We start from the raw sequence: 13659 nt of genomic DNA, 5'->3' as shown, positions 1-13659 counted from the left end.
ATCCAAATTCAGATACCCAAATACATACATACATGTGTTAACACACACACACACACAAATACCCTGAAGCTTATCCATGAACTTCTTGAGGCTCCAGGGACCCCAAGTTAAATGATCTCTAAGATTTCTTTTAGCTGATATATATATATATATATATATATATATATATATATATATATATATATATATATATATATATATATTCTCTGATCCTTTGCATTGAAATCCCTTTCACAATTTGGAACTATATGCAAAGGGCTATAAAACTATGCATACCCTTTGATCCAGTAATACCACTAATAGGTCTGTATCCCAAAGAAATAATAAAAAGGAGGAAAGGACCTACTTTGTACAAAAATATTAACTGCAGCTCTTTTGTAGTGGCAAAGAATTGGAAATTGAGAGAGAAATTGAGTCCACCAGTTGGGGAATGGCTGAACAAACTATGGTACATGTTGGTGATGGAATACTATTGTGTTATAAGGAATAATAAACAAGATTGTTTCAGAAAAAGCTGGAAAGATCTGCAGGAACGGATGCAGAGCAAAATAAGCAGAACTGTGAGAACATTGTTTACAATAACAGCAATATTGTGTAACCATCATCAGTGAGAACTTGGCCACTCTCGGCAATGCACTGATCTGGGACAATCCTGAAAGACTTATGACGGAAAATGCTATCGACCTCCAGGGAAAGAACTTTTGGAGTCATCTTTCACATCAGTGTATCCTTGGTTTTATTCCGGGGGTTGGTTATATACGAGTTTGCTCTTACAACAGTGACCAGTACGGAAATGTGTTTTACATGACAATAAAAAAATGTAAAAAAAAAAACTTAAGCCCTTTCAAAGTAACATAAAAATTAAGCAACCCATTAATTTAGTACAAACTATGTAACAAAGTTTGTAGGGCACACAAAGCCAAAGAAGGATTTAAAGCAATTCAATTCTGCAAACATTTATTAAGTGCCCATTATGTGCAGCCCATAGTTCCTCTTCTAGGCACTGCGTGAGATTTAAGGTATATAAGAAATTGTACCTTATGCATATACAAATTCAATTTGTAATCTATACTTGCATAAAGATCTCCTGGAAGAAGTTCATAATATTTTAGAGCTTTAAACAATCAATTCATTGAGGTCATTCAATCTTTTCAGTCCTGTCTGACCCTCTGTGGGCTTTTCTTGGCAAAGATACTGAAGTGGTTTGTCATTTCCTTCTTCAGCTCATTCTACAGATGAGGAAACTGAGGCAAACAGGTTTAAGTGATTTGTCCAGAGTCACACAGCTAATGTGTCAAGAGACCAGATCTGAACCCAGGAAGATGAGTCTTCCTATCTCCAAGACCAGCGCTCTATCCACTGAGCCAACTATTTGCCCTTAAAGTCATTTTACCTAATACATAAATTCAATTGTAACATAAAAAGCCCTAAGGACCTCTTTGAAGAAGCTCTTTAATATTCTGGAGCTTTATGCAATCAGTACAATATCAACCACAAATCAAGCATTTGGAATACCCCAACCATATTTAAAGAATCTTTCTTCCAAAAGAAATAGAATTTGCTATGTCTCAATATTGGGATGCATGCGAAAAGTGTGGAATTATGGAGGAAAGGATAAAGAAAATAAGCATCTGGTAAGCTTCATTCTTATCTAAAATGGACAAAGGAAGGCTGAACATGCATACACATATAGTTTTGTGTAGAAATAATACAAACTAAACAAAATCAAAACATAAGGAAAAAACAAGTAGAGAGGAAAGCAATCAAACAGGATAATATTGGGAAGGGAATATCTGCAAGTCAAACAAACTTCCTGATCCTGGCTCATGGAATAAAAATTAAGAAAAAAGAACTAGAACTAAGCTAGAAAGGGGCACCTTATGTTGCCTCTTATCCACATGGGGAATAACTGAACAAAGTGTGGTATAGGAACATTCTAGAATATCATTGTCACATAAAACATAACTAAAGAGAGTATTTCAGAGAATCCTGGGTAGTGGGAACTAACAAAGTTTTGTGTAAAAATGTGAGTAGTGTATTTTGTGTAGTAAAGTAAGAATAATTTAGACAAAGAGACCAGTAGGGTTTTAAAAAAATAGACTTCAAAGATTTAAGGACTTCTCAATGCTATGACCATCCATGGACCTATGATGAAGCATGATAGCCACCTCCCAACAAAGAGGTGCTGGATACAAGGTATATATGGCCACTGTACAGATTTGTTTTGCTTAATTATGTTTATTTGTTTCAAGGGCTGCCAGGAGCCATCAAAGACTATGCTGTTTGACATGGTCATACATGGAAACTGGGGCAGGAAGGATGGAAACATCCACTGAAACACCCCCCCTACTTAGTGACTTTCCTTATTAACATCCCCTTATTATTGAAATTGCTATGATTACTATTCTTACTTAGCCTCAGGAAAAATAGATGAGAGCAATATGCTTTCAGGGTTAATACAGATGTCTCACTATGTCCTCCTAGAATATTATCAGGAGATCCCACTTGCAAAATTAAACCTAAGGATTCTTATATACCCACTTAGATAGGACCCTCTTTTCTAAGCAAAAAAACTTCTGGCAAATCTGTGCTCTGAATTCCCTAACCTATATCTGGGCCATGTTGATTCTACCCTCTGACCCTGCACTTAGCAACAATGTTTTGTTGACTATCTCCTTAGACTTTGTATCTGTTGTTAGGTTCTATGGAAACATGTATGTTGAAAATAAAACTGTGTGCCAAGTAGATGTGTGATCATGAGAGTATAAAATAAAGCCAAGCCTTAGTCAAGGTTGAGCAGTTTATCCTGTGAAACCTGTACTGCTGGTTGAATAGAATGCCATGTCCCATTCATCATTCCGCCAACACCATCCCACCTCCAAGACTCCCCTGTGGGAGTCCACAGCAAAGGGTGTTTATTTTACTTAACTTTCTTCCAACCTTTCTCTCTCTTTTTTTAAAAAACCCTTACCTTCTGCCTTAGAACCAATACTAAGTATTTCTTACAAGGTAGAAGAGGAGTCTTCCTGATTCCAGGACCAGCACTTTATCCTCTGTACCATGAGCTATGCCCACAATCCATGCATGTATGTGTGTAGAGTTGATAGGCAAGACAGGAGTTTAGCCATCCTGAGCCCAACAATGTTTTTTATCTTATTTTATAATAAAAATAATAATATTAAAATATAATAAAAATAAAAAATAAAATATAATCAAAAACTTGTCTCCCATATATATCTTAAGGTGGTACAAGATTCACTGATAACAGTAAACACAAAAATAACTCCCTATGCGATAGTCATTCTTCTAGGCAAGGTCCAGAAAAAAATTTAATTTAAAAAGTTTTTCTGAAACCCTTACCTTCTATCTTAGAATCAATATTAAATGAAAGTTCTGAGGCAGGAGAGCAATAAGGACTAAGCAATTAGGGTTAAGTGACTTGTCCAGGGTCATATAGCTAGGAAATGTCTAAGGGCAGATATTTGAACCAAGGACCTCCCATTTCTAGACCTGGCTCTCCACTGAGACATCTAACTATCCCACATGTGTCACATTCAAAACTGTCCTGCTTGTTTGTACTTCCTTCTCAATTTATGCTCCAGTTTCTTTCAGTATCTTTGCCAAGAGAACCTCAGATGGAGCACAAAAATTGGACATGACTAAAAAACAACTGAACAATGCATGAACTAGGCAAGTGTGGACCTTGGAAAATTCTATGACTGTGAATATGGTCTTTGGATTCCATGACTCCTTACGTCTTCACATTAGAACCTTAGAATCACTTAAAGCTTAGCTTTCACTCATGTCTGTTGTAAGGGTTGGGAAAGGAGTAGAAAAGTTCTCAGTGAACAGTGTAGACCCAGTATAGGACAGCTATTCATACCATTATGCCCAAACAATTCCTCCTGGGTCCAAGTCTTCTGTCAAGCCAGGTCAGAGGTTGTACTCATCCCTGTGCCAATGGTCCTCTTATTCTAGGAGAGCCATCATAGTAAGCAGGAACTTCTAAAATACAGCAGTCATTGTGTGATTACTGGAATAGGAGACCCTATGTTTCAAACTCACAATGTTACCTCTAGGACTGGAAATGTCCATTTCAAGATCACTCAGGCACCTATTCTAAGGAAATGAACACAAAGCAAAAGAATTTTAGAGTTTTTAAGTCAAGCCTTAAGCTTCTCTAGACCAACATACATACTGGTTGCCCTCTGGAAGACTACCAGTCCCTTTCCTACTCCTGCAGGAAAGGAATTCAAAAGTCCTGACCCCTCAGCAGAGAAGAAAAGAGAGCACTAAAGAGAAAAATTGCTCCCCTGAAGGTCCATTGAGTTGGCCAATGCTTATCATGGTGCCTAGACCATTTGTTGGTGTTATTCAGTAATTTTTAGTCATGACCCAATTTGGGGTTTTCTTGGCAAAGATACTGGAGTGTTTTGCCATTTCCTTCTCCAGCTCTTTCAGTTGCAAATTCTCTCTCAAATAACTTCTCCTACCCCCTTAAAGCTAGAAGGGAGAGTGAAAGAGAAAGACCCAAGGAACCCAAGGCTTGCAGTGTTATCACAAAGTAGTTAAGTCCTTCAGATGTCTATCAGCCTTTATCTTTCCTGAAGACATTACTGAGAACTTAATTCCAATTATTTCTAGAACACATAGAAAGACTAAAGTATGGACAGCATAACATGGCAGAGATCAAGTAAAGTTTGTTGGTCCTTCTAATGCCAAGTCTTAACCTGAACAAAAAGATTCTATCCCATGCCTACTACATAGTCCCTCTCCATTTTTCTTTGTTTTCCTTTAAGGCTCAGTTCATGTATCACCCTGAAGCCTTCCTTGATCTTCCCAGCTAAAAGTGGTCTCTCACTGCTCAGTTTTTCCTGGGGCACTTTGGTCTCTCTTTTGCTCTCTTTTGGATTGTATTGCACACATGTTGTGTGCAAGATAAAGACCCCTAAGCCCCTTAAAGGCAGATGCTAGATCATTTTTCTTTGTATGTCTTTGTTTTTTTTTGCATTTTCAAGTCCAGATACAATGTCTTTTTTCTAATTAATGTTCCTCAGATTGAACTGAAGAACATCATCTAGCCTACTGGACAATTTTCTAGGTTTCATACTGAATTCAATTCAATAAATATATTTTAAGACCTTTTGTGTGTTTAGTAGTGAATTAGGCATGATGAGAGGGACAAAGGCATATCTAAGATGTTGCCAAGAATCTTTTAATATTGTTAGGGAGATAAGATTCATATACCACTCATATAACAATAGAAATCGTATTAATTAAAGGCCAAAATAAAGGCTATTGTTAAGTCCCAACTCCAGGTCAGGATGCTGCTCTTGTTCTAGGAAAGAGAAGAGTCTCTTCCCTCTTAGAAGATGAGAAAGTTGAAGTCCCTCCTCCAGCAGTTGTACTACTCTCTAATAAAACATGTTCTTATGGATATACTTGTAGAAGTCCCAAATAAGACATGAGGCATATTCCTCTAAAGGAATGCAGAAACTAAAAGCACTTTTTTTGTGGTTGAGAATAGTTCCCTGGGTGTATTGAAACCCAAGTCTGCCATCAAATGTTAGAGCAGAAAGAGCATTGGACAAGGACCCAGGATGCCAGAGTCTTAGCTCCAGCCCTGCCAGTTCTTTGTCATGTGTTTGGGGGCAAATAATTTAATTTCTCAGTCTCAGGATTGACTCATCTATAAAATGAGGGATTTGAAACAAATAGTTTCTAAAATATGTTCAATTTCAATGACACATGTAAAACCCAGTGGAATTGCTCATTGGTTACAGTGGGGGGGGGGGGTGGAGAAGGGGAGAGAAAGAGCATGGATCATGTAACCATGGGAAAATATTCTAAGTTAATTAATTAAATAAAATATTTCAATTAAAAATCATATATATTCAATTATATGCTAAAAGGGATCTCTGATTCATAGATATAGAAGGGACCTGTGAGATGATCTAGTCCAAGTCCTTCATTTTATAGAAGAGGAAAATGAGATGGGGGAGAGGTTAACTGATCTGGTCAAAGTTGACCTGCTAAATGTCAGAGGCAGTATTTGAACCCATGTCCTTTGACAGCAGGGTTAGTAATCTTTCCACTATAGCACATTGCCAGCATGATAAAGAATATATAGTAACTAAAACTTTTTGTAAGGTGGAGGTTCCTTCTTTTACATCCAAAGAGTTCCAAAGAAAGGTGGTAGAATGAGGAGCTCTGATGGTTTAAAAAGCTCTGGGCATCCTGCAGCACTGAGGTCTCACCCAGGGAGCTATCCAGAGTCCTGGAGTGCCTTTTCCTAAAGTATCAAAGGTACTCTGGGGCCCAAGGGTCTTCCATTTCTGTATTTGGTCTCTTTATTTTCTCTAATTAAAGAAGTGGCATGGGGAAATAGAAAAAAAACACTGGATTTGGAGTTCAAGGACATGTATTTGATTCTCTGGGCTTTAATTTTCTCTTCTTCAAAATGAGCAGGTCAGACTAGATGATACCTAAGATCTCTTGTTGTTCTCAGTCTTATGATCTCATGGCCTTGCTCTAATGACTTCTCCATCTGACCCCAACCCTATCCCATCAACCCTGACATCTGTCTATTCTGGTCTTGATCAACTACTGTGCCAACCATGTAACCTAATCTGGGACCAGTCTGACTCTCACTATCATTTACTATCTGGGAAACAAAAAGACCAATAGACTCAAACAAAGACTTAAGAGGTAGTGTGGTATAGTAGATAAAGTGTTGAACTTGGAATCAGGAAGAGCTGGGCTCTGCTCCTGTCTCTGAGACTTATTAACTATACATCCCTGAGCGAGTCATTTAATTTTTCTTGGTCTCAATTTCCTCATCTGTAAAATAAGGATGTTGGACTAGATGGCTTCTTGGGCTTCGAAATTTGTTATCTTATGCTGATAAGTAGGAGATCAAACTGCAAAAGTAGATTGAGACCAAATTTGGAGGTGAAAGGAATTGAATGGCAAAATAAAGAATCTGAATTTTGTCTTTTTAAGCCCTGGGGAGCTGTTGAAATTTTTTGAGTAATGGAGAAAATTAGGAAAGTTGTGTTTTAAGGAAGTTAGGGTTTGAGAACTTCTAGGACTAATAGGAAAGGAGAATAAATGAGGGAAGAGTTCAGAGGAGTTGGAGGTCAGTGTTAGTTGGAATGACTGGAAAAGGTAACCTGGAAAAGATGGAATGTGATCTTAAAGGATTTAACCAGATGAAAAGGTATGAAAAAGGCATCAAAGAATCACAGGATATATAAACTAGAAGAAATTTCCCTAACTCCTGCCTAAAAAAGAATTCCCTCTACTACATTTCTAAGAATTAGTTATTCACATGGAAATATGTTTTGAACAATGATGCATGTATAACCCAGGGGAACTGCTTGTCAGCTTTGGGAGGGGGAGGAAAGAGCAGGGGGGAGTCATGAATCATGTAACCATGAAAAAATATTCTAAATTTAAAAAAATAATTAGTTATGCATCTGATTGAAAGTTGTATAAGAGGGAAAGGCCAGAAGCAGTGGGAAATTTGAATTTGACAAACTTGTCACAAGATAAGAGGAAATGGAACCCCAGCTGACTTCGGGGGATGGTATGGGACTTTTCAACCAAACTCAAAAAGACTGCAGTTGGGAAACCAGGGGTTCTTTGCTCCTGGAGCTGAGGGGAAGAAGGAACTGTGAAGATACCTCTGCTGTGAAGATGCCCAATTTCTCAATCCTTTTGCCTGAACCACAGAAATCTTATGTCAACTGTTGACACTTTTAGGATAAAGACTTTTGTCCCTTAGGGGAACCTCAGAGCTTATCCTGAAGAAAGGCTCACTGTTTCAGACCCCCAAGATCTGCATAGGAAATAGCTAGGGATTTCCTTTTCCCTCTGTCCTCATTACCCTTCAACCCTTTATATCTAAATAAATAGATAATCTTGATTATAATAGAGACTTCAATCAAACTCAATGTGTTAGGAGGGGAATGTCAAAGAGCATCATTTCAAGAAGGAGGCTGAGGGGAAATTTCACTTATCCTTTTAGTCCAGTCAGAACTTATTCCATTTGTTAAAAGCCAACTTGGGGGAAGGGGAGGAAGGAAGGAAGTGCCACCTTATATTCAATCCCCAAGTGTCTAGCAATTTTGGTTCCTTCTTCAAAGTCCTGCACTAATACAAAGTCTGTAGTGAAAGAGAACTGAGTACCTTGGGAGACAGCGCAATTCACTTAGATACCTCATTGTGGGACATTTCCTTTTATCAAGCATGGATTTTGGATTAGGGTTAGTCCCAGCTCCAATCATTGGTACAGTTTTGCTGAACGAGAATGGAAGTGTTTTGTAACCATGAAAATGTGGGTTTCAAGACTGTGAATTGCCAAAACTGTAAAGATAATTTTTAGTGTCTTGATTTAAATAAAAAACAAGTGGTTGCCATGGGAAAAATTCCCAAATATGAAAATACCTAAGTCAGCTGGGTTTTATGGAGATTTTAATTAATACAAATGAAGGAATTAAGGAAAGGGAGAGAGAGATTAGAAAGTAAATAGTATGAAGGGCCTTAAAGAGAGACAAAATTTGTCTCAAGCAAAACTCCAGTCCTTCACTGAAATCCTCAACTCCTGAACTAAGTTCAGAGACCCAGCTCCTCCAACTAACTCCAAACTCCAACTGAGTTCAGAGACCCAGCTCCTCCAACTAACTCCAAACTCCAACTAAGTTCAGAGAGTCAGCTCCTCCAAACTAACTCCAAACCCCCCCTAAGTTCAGAGAGCCAGCTCCTTTTAAAGAGAAATTTCTCTTATGTCACCTCCCCTAAATTTTCACATCTACCAATCACAGTAGACATTTTCCCTAGGACTGTCCATTATTAGTTCACATCTTCTTTTATCATCTTCTCTGAGTAGACTAAAACATCACACCTCTTGCCTTTTATAAGTTGCTTGACCTTTTTAGTGATTAATTTAACTTTTATTGGTACTTAGCACCCTTTTGTATTAGATCTAAAAATAGACCTAGCTTAGGGTTTTTCTTCACTGTAAGTATGAGTTGGGGACTTTCATTGTTGGCACTGTCTGAGCAGGGTAGAGTAATTTTAAAGTTCTCAATACATGCCTGATCAAGTACTTCCATTGTTAGAAATGGGGAATAGCTTAACCAAATCTTCTAAGGTATTGTCTGAGCAATTTTAAGATTCAGAGCTTCCTGAGGGGCTATGGTAATGAACTAGATAGGACACCTGACTCTCTGTAGGCCTCCCCAATTCTCTGGGTAGCTCCTTTAAAAGCTTCCCTGAAACTCATTGAGGTCCCCAGGGGACCATTTAGTGAATTATAACTTCAAGGCACTAAATGAGCCTCAGATGGCCTAGAAGAATTAACTGCTTCCTAAGTGATGACTCAGAGGGGAAAAAGAAATCTGGCTCCATTTGTACAATATTAGATAAGTCCAATGAATAAACAAATATTTGTTCTTCTAGAACCATGTGTAGGGCAATATGCCTAAAAGTGGGAATAAAAGAAGTATTAAAAGTGGTCCCTGGGCTTCATCAAATATAAATAAGGGGAGCAGTTAATTCATATCCAGTTCTAAGCCAGAAGAGCAGCAAGGGCTAAGCAATTGGAGTTGCATGGCTTGCCCAGGGTCTGAGGACAGATTTGAATCCAGATCCTCTCAACTCCAGACCTGGTGCTCTGTCTTCTGAGTCACTTAGCTGCCACCTAGAAGGCTTTATTTTCGGAATATTTGAGTGTAGGATGCCTCAAAAGGAAGGCTGTGATGTTCTCACTTTTATTCCAGGATCCTATTTTGGAAGACATCCAAGAAACCCCTAAGATGTGAATACTGAAAATGATTTTTTTAATGCAACACTGCTACCACCTAAAATGACTTTATAATTATGATGTTTATAAAACCCCCTAATAACCTTGTAAGGTCATTGTGGGCATCGTTAGCCCTATTTTACAAATAAAGCAACTATCAAAGAGAAGAAATTACTTACTCAAGGTCACAGAGCAAATACAGGTATCAGGCCTGGGATTTAAACCTGGCCTTCTGGGATTTTACCACCATGTCACTCTGCACTTAGATAATGATGCAGAAATGAATGGGAAATGTACTTCTCTGAAGTCTTGAGATCTAGTTTCTGAGCCACAATCAATTTGATTTGACAAACAGTGATTAAATACCTGCTAAGGGCAAGGCCCTCTGCTGGATTCTGGCAATACAGATATGATGTAACACCTGCTCTGCACAAGGTAGCGTCCATTCTGAGCATCCTGTGCTTCTTTGCTTTCAGTGCTGTGTTTGATTTGGCAGAGTCCTATTATAAGGACACTAAAAGGCAGAAAAATATCCTGAGAAGGGCGACCAGGGTGGTGAGGGTCCTCGAGAACATGCAACATGGAGGGGCAGAGTCAAGATGGCGGCTTAGAAGCAGTAAAAGTTCAGATCTATGAAAACCCTTCCTTACAGATCACAAACTGAATGCTCCTAGGGGACTAAAATTCAAACTTAACAACAGGACAGAGGCGGGTAACCCTCCTTCTGGACTCAATTCAAAAGGTACACCCCCAAAAGCCAGAATATGAGAACACTCAGGTCTAAGGGGAAGGCAGAAGGAAGGTCCCAGGACCCCACCCACCAACCCAGAGCACTGAGCCCCCAGCAGCAGCGGGAACCTCTGGGAGAGCAAAGGTGCTGGTCTGGAGGGTGTACCTTGAGAGCAACCTGGGCCAGGCTCAGAGCATCCAACACAGGTGGCAGAGAAGTGGCCAGAGAGACCAAAGAACCTGCAGCCCCGTGGCTGGGTCCTTCCATCTGGCTCCAGTCTCACCGAGGTTTTTGCCTCAGGGCACATCCAGAACAACCCAGTTGAACCTAATCCCATCAGGAGTCCTCAGAGCTCAGGGAGGCCAGGACCCCCCACCCCTAGAATACAGTGCCTCCTTCAAGGACAGGAACCTCTGGGCAGGCAAAAGCACTGGTGTACCTTGTGGACAGTGCTGTGCCAGGCTCAGAGAATGGAACGCAGGCAGTGGAGAAGCAGCTGGAGAGAACTGGAGAGGGCGTAGGCGGCTCCAGCCTTCCAGGAGTCTTCCGCCTCAGAGCCAAACCAAGTTGAACTTAATCCATCCCAACCCAATTGAACTTAATCCAATCAAAAGCCTCCAGAGGACAGGGAAGCCAACATTCCTCCCCCAGAGACTGTAACAAGAGATCTGACAAAGCTCCAAGAGGGGAGACTGATAGCCCCAAAATCCCAAAAAATATGAGAGGAACAAAAGCACAGACAAATATGGGGAGCAAAGGAGGGGTAAACATGAGCAAACAACAAAAAAGAAGAAAGAAATTACAATAGACAACTTCTGTACAGGTAATGACCAAAGAGTGAACAAAACAGAGGGGGAGGGATCAGCAAAGGGAAAATCAAAAATCCCAGCGAATTGGATACAGGCTTTGGAAGTACTCAAAATGCAATTCAAAACACAATTAAGAGAGGCTGAAGACAATTGGGAAAAGAACTTTAAAAACTAAGATAAATTATCTGGAAACAGAAAATAGTGTCTTGAAACCCAAAATCAACCAGCTGGAAAATGAGGCAAAGGAGATGAAAGATGAGGTGAAGAAGATGAAAGATGAGAAAAAGGAGATGAAAGATGAGGTAAAGAGGATGAAAGATGACCTCCAAAGAAAATCAGACCAGAATGAAAAGGATGACCAAAAAGCCAGGGATGAAATCCAGTCTTTAAGAACCAGAATACAACTAGAATTAAGTGACCTCACAAGGCAGTGGGACACTATAAAACAAAACCAAAAGAATGAAAAAATTGAGGAAAATATGAAGCATGTCATTCACAAAACAGAGGATTTAGAAAATCTTTCAAGGAGAGACAATTTAAGAATCAGTGCTCTACCAGAAGACCACGACAAAAGAAAAAGCCTGGACATCATACTACAGGAAATTATTAAAGAAAACTGCCCCAATATCCTAGAACAAGAGGGAAAAGTGGAGATTAAAAGAATCCATAGATCACCTCCTGTACTTAATCCCCAACTGACAATACCCAGGAATGTTATAGCCAAATCCAAGAACTATCAGACCAAAGAAAAGATATTACAAGTTGCCAAGAAGAAGTCATTCAGATACCACGGAACCATTGCAAGGATAACGCAGGATCTGGCTGCATCCATACTGAAAAACCAAAAGGCATGGAATATGATATTCCAGAAAGCAAGGGAACTAGGTCTACAACCAAGAATCAACTACCTAGCAAAACTGACTATATTCTTACAGGGGAAAGTATAGTCATTCAACAAAATAGAAGAATTCCAAGAATTCATAAAGAAAAGACCAGACCTGAACAGAAAATTTGATGTCCAAGCACAGAACTCAAGAGAATCATCAAAAGGTAATTAAGAAAGAGGTAGAAAAGAAAAACAAAACAAAAAAAATTAAAGAAACTCAATAAGTTAAAATGATATGTATCCCTATAAGACAAGAAGTCATTGGTAACTCTTAAAAACTATTGTTATTACCTGGGCAGCAAAAAGAAGAACACTTAGAAAGAACAGTGACAAACTGTATAGGATGAAAGGACAAGATATAAATAGGTATATAGATATATGCATGCATAAATACATACACATGTGTATGCATATATATGCATATACATATAACTAGAACTAAAAACAGGTTAATATTAAAAGAAATGAGAAAAGAAACAAATGGGGTAAATTTGTCACAAAGAAGCTCATGGTGGGAGGGAGGAGAACATCAATACACTGGAAGGGTAAAGAGGTTGGAGATAACTCTTATGTGCTTTGAAATTGACCCAAAGAGGGAAGAACAATCCAATCCATTGGGGCAGAGAATAGATTTGTGCCCTAAAGGGGAGTAGAAGGGTAACAAATGGACTGGTGGGGAGGGAAGCAGTACAAGGGGGCAGGGGTAGTTTTAGAAAGACTATAAGGAAAATAAGTGGGGGGGATAAGAATGGAGGGGGTAGAAAGGGAAGTAAAATAAGGGTGGGAACTAGGGGGACTGATTAAAAACAAACATTCGTGTCGAAGGAAATAGTGAAAGAAGAAAAGGCAGGACCAGGAGTAGAAATCAAAATGCTGGGTAATACACAGCTAGTAATCATAACTCTGAATGTGAATGGAATGAACTCACCCATAAAATGCAAGCGAATAGCAGAGTGGATTAGAATCCAAAACCCTACCATATGCTGTCTACAAGAAACACACATGAGGAAGGTAGATATGCATAGTGTGAAAGTAAGAGGGTGGAGCCAAATCTATTGGGCATCAACTGATAAAAAGAAGGCAGGAGTCGCAATCATGAAATCAGACAAAGCCAAAGTAAAAATAAATCTAATTAAAAGAGATAAGGAAGGTAATTACATCCTGATAAAAGGCAGTAAAGACAATGAGAAAATATCTGTACTCAACATGTATGCTCCAAATGGCATAGCATCCAAATTTCTAAAGGAGAAACTAGAGTAGCTCAAGGATGAAATAGATAGAAAAACTATACTAGTGGGATACCTGAACATTTCTCTATCCAAACTAGATAAATCAAACCAAAAGATAAATAAGAAAGAGGTAAGAGAAGTGAATGAAATCTTAGAAAAATTAGAGTTAGTAGACATGTAGAGAAAAATAAATAGGGACA

The sequence above is a fragment of the Monodelphis domestica genome, chromosome 1 (genome assembly GCF_027887165.1).
Source record: "Monodelphis domestica isolate mMonDom1 chromosome 1, mMonDom1.pri, whole genome shotgun sequence".
Lineage (NCBI taxonomy): Eukaryota > Metazoa > Chordata > Mammalia > Didelphimorphia > Didelphidae > Monodelphis > Monodelphis domestica.
This window is presented reverse-complemented; position numbering follows the sequence as displayed.